Below are 9,137 nucleotides of genomic sequence, written 5' to 3' on the forward strand. Positions count from 1 at the left end.
GTGTTAAGATATTATTCTGAGAATTAAACTCTGTTAATAGACTAACACGTTGTGTGTGTATATTTGATAGACAACAGTTAGCAAATAGTGAGAAGGTAACTTTCAGGCCTACAAGTTATATGGATCGTTTGAAACAACCATAATCCAACTGGTAAGAGACGGCTCCGGGAGGTTTTATCTAATTAATTTGTGTACCTGTATTTCCCCAATGCATAGACATGTAAATGAGGGCAAGTCCAACTACATCAGTCATTCTTCATCTCAGCACCATGACATCCTCATGTGTCATAAACATTGGGAGGCTATAGAAACAAATTAAAGACTTAAAAGAGGTGAAACACTCAGCCTAGGTGTAGAAGAAATATTTAGAAGCAACACTTTGTAATCTAAAACCTTTAAATATATATAGAAAAATAAGTTTAAAGTGCTAACTTAAAGAAACAATACAAAAAGATGTATCAGCCCTGGTCTGTGTGGCTCAGTTGGTTGAGTGTTGTCCGGTGCACCGAAAGGTGGCCTGTTTGATTCCCGGTCAGGTAGAGGAGGCAACCAATTCATGTTTCTCTTTCACGTCGATGTTTCTCTTTCTCTCCCTCTCACTTTCTTTCTCCAGAATCAATAAAAACATGTAAAAAAATATATATCAAATTCATTCTAGATTTCACCACAGTGGAACAGGTGAAGGGGTAAAACAAACTTTCTTCCCTTTTGTGCCTGTACACCTAGTAAACTAAAAGATTAATTCTCACTTAGAGGACTTAAGCCTTTATAAAGGAAGTGATTTAAAGCAGTCCTTTAAAAATGGCTAAAAATTTAATCCGTTCATTCAATAAGTATTTATTGAATGCCTTTTATATACCAGACCCTGTGCTCAGTGCTGAATATACACAATGACCAAAACAAACAGAATCCCTGAGCTCATGGAGTTCTGCTCATGGAGTTTATATTCTGGCAGAAGACAGGAAAAAAGGTGACAAAGCTATAAAAGCAATAAACAGTAATGAGGTGGGGAAAAACAGAAGGGACTACCTTAGTGAGTGTGGTAAGAGGAGACATTTCTGAGGAGTGAGTGACATTTAAAGTGAGACTTGAATAGCTGAAGGATTCCAGATTAAGGAAAAACAGTGCAGAGGCCCTGAGGCAGAAAATGAAAGAAGGTCCAGGCAGATGGAGTGAAATGATGGTGAGAAACGAGGCCTCTTGACTGCCGCGGTCCAGGGAATGCCATTCATATTCTATTCCCTGAAAAACCCAGTACAATAAAAGCAGGAGACAAGATCAGAGAAACAGGTAGAGAATCAGATAATGCAGGGCCTTGAGAACATAGTAGGAAGTTTGGATTTCATTTTTGTAGTTATGGATAAAGGTAAGGACCAAAAAAAGGAAAAAAAGAGAAAAAACACAGTTTGACCCCTGCCTTTTTATCTTAAGGACTTTTTTTTTTTTTTTAAAATATATCTTTATTGATTTCAGAGAGAGGAAAGGAGAAGGAGAGAGAGAGATAGAAACATCAATGATGAGAGAGTCATTGATCAGCTGCCTCCTGCATGCCCCCCGACTGGGGATCAAGCCCGCAACCCTGGCATGTGCCCTGACTGGGAATCAAACCCCAATCGCCTGGATCCTAGGTTGACACTCAACTGCTGAGCCATGCCCGGCCGGGCTTAAGGACTTTCAACAAATAACAATTCTATTATTCTTCCTTTTTAATATGGAAAATTTCAAATATATAAGAAATCACAAAACTTCATATATCTATCAACAAGTTTCACAATTATAAATTCATAGCTAATCTTGTTTCATCTATATTCCCACTCATTTTCCCCTCATTGTTTCAAAGCACATGCTAGATATCACATTATTTCACCCATTAATAGTTTAGTATGTATCTCTCTTTTATTTTTTTATTTTTTGTTTTTTAAATATATCTTTATTGATTTCAGAGAAAGGAAAGGAGAGGGAGAGAGAGAGATAGAAACATCAATGATGAGAGAGTCATTGATCAAACCCACAACCTGGGCATGTGCCCTGACCGGGAATCGAACCCCGATCACCTGGATCCTAGGTTGATGCTCCACCGCTGAGCCACGCCCGGCCGGACTGTATCTCTCTTTAAATTTTTTTTTTTTAAAACAATCACAGCACCATAATACACCTAAAGGAATAGCAATAATTTCTTAAGGATATTTTGACCCCTGTCTTTTGATCCCTGTCCCACCAAAGACTTTGAGTGACAAGAAGTCATGGGGAAATAGGCCAAGCAATATAATTAAGCAATCTTGGATAATAGAACTATACTACTGTACTGGATTATTTGAGATTGGTCCACAATATTCTTACGGATAAATTAAAAACAATATAAACAATTGGTCTTTTATCCAATTAAAATTAATATTAAGAGTAGAAATGAATTGCACTGCATAGCAGTGTCAACGGCTAAAACTTCACACAGTGAATGTTTTATCTGCAAAACTTGACCCAGGAAAAGTGCATGTAGTCAAAATCATGACCACAAAAGGATACTCAAAGTAACAGAAACCATAAAAAGGAGATTAAAAAAAAACAACCCTGATTAATATGTCAAATTTCCTTCATAAAATTATTAGGGGAAGAAAAACAATCCCAATTAGAATAATTTTGTTAAAGTCAAAATGAAAATTGGAAATAGTTTAATTCTGCTAATAAATACATTTTTCCCTAAAAATTCACTGAAGTTAATATTATTCTGATTTAAAAACTTGGATTCACAAATGCTGAGTCAACATGTCCTTGAGGTCAATACGTAACAGTAAAATTTCCTGGATCTAGGGCAGCACTGTCCAATAGACATGTATTATGTAACATGAATGAATCGTGGTGCCTCGGTTTTCGAATGTAATCTTTCCTAGAGACCGTTCGAGTTCTGAAACATTCGAAAACTGAGGGATGAGCAGCCGACAGCTAGGTCTCAGGACCTTGCCCTCAGCAGAAGCCATGTGTCATGTTCGACTTCCGAGGCGTGTTCGAAAACAGAAGCATTTACCTCCAGGTTTAGGGGGTTCGGAAACTGAAATGTTCATCAACAGAGACATTCAAAAACCGAGGTACCACTGTACTATAATTTGAAATTTCATAGTAGCCACATTTTAAAAAGGAAAAGGGTGAAGTTAATTTTATATGATTTTATACTCCTTTAAATCCAACATATACATATTTTACACGTAGAGCATTCTGAATCCACACTAGCTGCATTTCAGGTGCTTAATAACCCATGTGGCTAGTGACTACCAGACTGGACAGTACAGGTCTGGGAGGAAGGCAATTCAGGTAGAAAGAATGGTTTAAGCAAAGGTATGAGGTTAAAAATGTGGAAGGCATGTTCTAGGAACAAGAAATGGCTCCAGCCCGGCTGGCGTGGCTCAGTGGTTGAGCATCTACCTATGAACCAGGAGGTCACGGTTCCATTACCGGTCAGGGCACATGCCCGGGTTTCGGACTTGATCCCCAATAGGGGGTGTGCAGGAGGCAGCCGATCAATGACTCTCATCATTGATGTTTCTCTCTCTCTTCCTCTCCCTTTGTCTCTCTGAAATCGAGGGAGGGGGAAAGGGGAGAGGGGGGAAGGAAGAAAGGAAGGGCTCCAAAAAGAGAGTGTTTGTGCATGAGAGAGGGGTGGAGGTAGATAAAGGGTTGCAGAAGGAAGCTGTAGGACTGGGAAGATAATCTGGACTGGAAGGTATTGAATATCTTGAAGCTAGTCTGTCCTGTTTGCTATGGAACTGCTTATATTGTTTTTGTGTAAGAACCATAAACCAATAACCTTCATCTTCCAAAGAGAACTTTCCCTATTCCCTTCAATAACACAGTTTTCCCCTCCCAGTTGCTATTTCTACTGTCCCTCCTTCCACTGTGCAGAGAAACAAAGGACTGAATTTCAGGTCTCCAAATGATGATCCAGAAAACCACTAATGCTAAGTTATATAAAACATACTCTAAATCGTGGTTTTCATACTTTCTTTTTTTCTAAAGCTTAGTTTTTCCAAACAAAATATTGCACAAAATGCCCACATATGTTTTTTAAAAACCAAACAAACAAAAACAGAGCTTCCCTGGTTTTTTTGTTTTTAATTCCTATTTATTGATTTTAGAGAGAGACGGAGGGGGAGAGAGAGAGAGGGAGAGAAAGAGAAACATCGAATTGTTGTTCCACTTATTTATGCATTTATTGGTTGCTTCTTGTATGTGCCCTGACCGGAGACCAAACCCACAACCTTGGAGTATGGGGACAAAGTCCTAACCATACAGGGCCGGAAATTCTTGAACATAAATCTTTGTTGCATTGCCCTAGTTATTTCCTTAAAATAGGAAATATTTTATTCTAAATCCAAAGATTGGGATTACTAGGCCAAAAGGTAAGTAGTTTTTTTAAGGTTCTTAATGCAAAAGACACTTTTCAGAAAAGTAGTGTCAGTGGCTTCACTTATTGTTACAAATACTAAGAATTATCATTCTTTTGTAAGAAAAGGTTCTCTTTTATTTATTACAGGATAATCAGGAAACAAACAAATGAGGACAAGCAACATGAAAATAAATCGCAGGGGCAGCTACATTTCCCATTTTGATATCTATCTTCCCATAATCTTTTTCTGGTAGTTACATAGTTATATTTGCATATAAATATTTAATTGATTTGAGAGAGAGAGAGAGAAACATCAATCAGTTGCCTCACGTATAGGCCCCGCACATACCTGCAACTTTGGCTTATCAGGATGATGCTCTAACCAATGAGCTTCCTGGCCAGGGCTCATTGATTGGTTTTTAATGTTAAGCCAAACTTGCATCCCTGGGATAAATTCCACATGATACTCTAATCTATTTGTTTTGTTTGAACTTTGTACCATGTGCATATATACTTAATAAAAATTAATTACTTAAAAATTATATTGTAGCCTGGCTGGGCGTGGCTCAGCAGTTGAGCATCGACCTAGGATCCAGGAGATCATGGTTCGATTCCCTGTCAGGGCACATGCCCGGGTTGCGGGCTCCATCCCCAGTCGGGGGCGTGCAGGAGGCAGCTGATCAATGACTCTCTCATCATTGATGTTTCTCTCTCTCTCTCTCCCTCTCTCTTCCTTTCTCTGATATCAATAAAAACATATTTTAGAAAAATAAAAAAGTTTTATTGTATACACCAATAAGTGATCAGGGCCATTTCTGGACATTTATCCTGAGGGGAAAAAGTGGACAAAGGCATAAATATGTGTCTGTACAAATATATTCATTGTTGTATTTCTATAATATCAAAAAAGTTATAAACAACCTAAATATCCACCATTAAGGGAGATAAATTTATATTCAGACAATGGAATAGGAGTTAGCCAGTAAACCTTATAACTTAGATTCATGTATGAGCATAGAAAGATGATTAAGATAGTTTATCAAATTTAAAAAACAGGTAACAGCCTCAGCCAATTTGGCTCAGTGGTTAAAGGGTTGGCCCTCAGACTGAAGGGTCCTGGGTTCGATTCCTGGTCAAGGGCACATACCTCCGTTGCAGGCTCTATCCCAGGCCCCAGTCGGGGCAGAGCGAGTTTGGGAGACAACCAATCAATGTGTCTCTCTCACATCGATGTTTCTCACTCTCCCTCTCCTTCCTCCCTCCCCTCCAGTCTCTCTAAGAAAAATCAATGGAAAAATTATCCTTGGGTAAGGATTAACAACAACAAAAATAAAAAACAAGTAACAAATCATATGTGAATGACCCCAATTTTTAAACGCGCACACACACACACACACACACACACACACACACACCAAGGAAGATATCTGAAAGGATGAGGTAGATCAATAGATGTACTGATGTGGAGAAATTTCCAAAACATATAATTAAGTGGAAAAAAAATCAAGTTGTAGAACAATGCATACAGCACATTTTCATTCACAGCAAAACAAAACCAAAAAAATATATTGTATATATGCTTAGAGTTTTATGTTCAGGATTGTTTGGTGACAAACAACACAATCTGACTGGCTAATTTAAGAAAAACAAAAAATGGGCCTGGCTGGGTAGCTCAGTTGATTAGAGTGTTGGCCCCGATATGCCAAGGTTGCAGGTTTGATCCCCGGTCAGGGCCCATACGAGAATCAACAAATGAACGCATAAATAAGTGGAACAACAAATCCATCTCTCTCTCTCCCTGCCTTCCTCTCTCTAAAATCAATTTTTAAAGAAAGAAAACAAAAAACAACAACAGAAAAAGTTTATTAGTGATGAGGGGTCTTGGGAATTAAGGAAAATGTGAGGAATCAGGTCTTTGAAAGAACAGAAATAATGCAGCCCTAGGAAGCTGTAGAGAAGCAATGAATGGTAGGCTCTTAATGGTACTACTGTTAGAATGAACACACTCCAATATTTTTTTCATTTTCTAGCTCAATATTCAAATTACAAGGAGAGAGATTTTGATTGTCTTAGCTTGGGTTATGCATGTGCCCATCCTTTAATGATAACCCAAGAGAGAGACTGTCTATAATGTGGATGGTAAAATTCAGGGACTATTTGTGCACGCAAAAACAAGAGATGCTCTTCTTGGTTTATGACAAGATGGTACTCCCTGGATTTGTGCAACTTGGCTGCTGTGGGAAGGAGAGCTACACTATTTACTTTCGAACCTCTATGTTATCTAAATTTTATTACAAGGAGAATGTATTTTTGTGTTCTCCATGTCATTTGAGGCCAGAGCTCCCTGTGACTCCAGTCCATCACAAATGCCAATATTAGAAAATGAACTTCATGCAGGAAAAAATGACAGAGACAAGAAATAAAGAGAAGAAAGAACCAAAAGCCAATATTAATTCCCGAATATTAAAGATATTACTATTAATTTCAGGAACAAGATAAGAAGGTCATCCATTACTCATATGTCTTTGTTCACTTGTGAAGGATGGTCTTTTAGAATTGCAATAGCTAAGTCAAAGGTATGTAATTTAAAATTTGTCACAGATAGCCCTGGCTGGTGTGGCTCAGTTGGTTGAGTGCTGTCCTATGCAGTGAGAGGTTGAAGGTTCGATTCCCCGCTCAATCCCCAGTGGAGGGCGTGAAGGAGGCCGCTGATTGATGTTACCCTCTCACATCAATGTTTTCTTTCTCTCTTTCTCTCCCTTCCTTTCTCTCTAAAATCAATAATAAAAACATTTAAAAAAAATAAAATTTGTCACAGATGCTCTAAAATTATCCTTCAAAAATACTTACCAATTTATACTCATAGGGTTTGAGAAAGTCCATTTATCTATATTTTCATGAACAATGAAATGTTATAAATTCTTCCAGGTTTTGCCCATCTGGTAAATGATACAAAAACTAGAAGTCATTATTTGTAAATTATGTGATCACTTACCTGGGAAAACCAAGCAAATGAACTAAAAAACCGACAAAATTAAGTTTTGACTGAAGATCTGGGCGTGTGTGAAAAGAGCGCTTTCATACTTACGGGAAGTATAAATTGTACTCTGGAGAGCAGTTTCTCAGTCCGAGACAAACACATTAAAAATATGCATCTCTTCTGACCCAGCAATCAAAACCCAGGGTTTCTTTTCTAAGAAAATAAGGAAATGTGCAAAGATTTAGCTGCAATAAATTTTACTGAAACAGGGTTTACAGCTATGAAAAATTGAAAGCAACCTAAATGTCCAACAACAAGGGACTAGTTAAGTTATGGTTCATTCATACAGTTACACACAGCACATCCATTAGAAGTAGATCAAAATTTGTAGACATTAATATTTTCATATTACAGTGCTCAATTTAAAAGACCACAAAATAGTACATAAATATGATACCAATAAAAATGTATATAAATAGTCCTAAATTACCCATCAAATTTGTTTTGGTCAAATTTAGTCTGCTCTAAAGGTGAATTCTTCTTTGAAGCTCAAGCTGAAGCAGCCATCCAAATGTAAACTTAGCCCCTGACATCCCAGCTAAGCTACCAGGAGCAGATGCAAATACAAAACTCAGAGATAATCCTGACATAAAAAGAAGTGCCTGTTCTGGGACCTTAAAATGAGGCTTCTTAATGAAATTAACAGCTGTTTGAATAACATCTCTCTGTTTGTTTATAAAGAGCACAAGCTCTGCCAGCTTATCCCAGGATTGTTTTAAGTACCCCCAGGGACGTTGGGAACCCCATATTGCTTCTGTCATTTAGATGCTTATCCACTGGTTGGACAAATCCAAACAAGATGCTAAACATTGTAGTGCCCCCAGCAAAAAGGAGGGCCAGTGTTCGCTCTGAGATAATTCCCTGTTTTCCCAAACCATGAATCAGCCCCATTGTCCCACCAGCCTCTGTGCGTCATTCATTCTGCTCATCAAAGCGAATGACAAAGGCAGAAACAAGGCAAAGCAACTGAGACTCTGGGTGAGGAGAACACAGGGCCATACGACAGTGGTGCCTTGGTTTTCGAATGCAATCCTTTCCTCAAGACCATCCGAGTTCTGAAATGTTAGAAAACCGAGAGATCCACAGCCCACAGCTAGGCCTCGGGGTCTTGCTCTCAGCAGAAGCCTCGTGGCATGTTTGACTTCCAAGGCGTGTTTGAAAACCGAAGCATTTACTTCCCAGTTTATGGCACTCGTAAACCGAAATGTTCGTCAACAGAGACATTCGAAAACCGAGGCGCCACTGTATTGAATCCCACTTGTAAAGAGAGTTGGGATTTCACAGGGTCTGCTGCAGAGAAATGGTTGGAAATGTGTCAGAAGACTAATTTCATGGACAGTGTCTAATCAACAAAATAATACTTGTTGATCAATATTCTTTAAATTCAAAGGTAAAGGAGTCTTCAATGGGAACGTGCAAAATTTTTCTGGGCCCATGTCCAACTGAATCACCCTTTCTTCCTGCACTGGCTTCCCTTCCATCCAAGTCGTCGTCCCCGTCCCTGTCCCCGTCCCCGTCCCCGTCCCCCCCCCCACTCCTTCCCAGCTGGAAACAAATGATAGTTTAACCTGGATAGTGCCTGCTCTTATTGTACAAGCTGATGTTCGCTGAGCTGGCCTAAACCTTTCCCACAATTCATTTTATAAAAGGGAGAAGTTTTTGTCTCTCAGTTACAGCACCAAAAAGTCAGCTTTCTTTTTAAACCCCCATAAGGCAACC

Source organism: Miniopterus natalensis, chromosome 17 (genome assembly GCF_054644295.1).
Source record: "Miniopterus natalensis isolate mMinNat1 chromosome 17, mMinNat1.hap1, whole genome shotgun sequence".
Lineage (NCBI taxonomy): Eukaryota > Metazoa > Chordata > Mammalia > Chiroptera > Miniopteridae > Miniopterus > Miniopterus natalensis.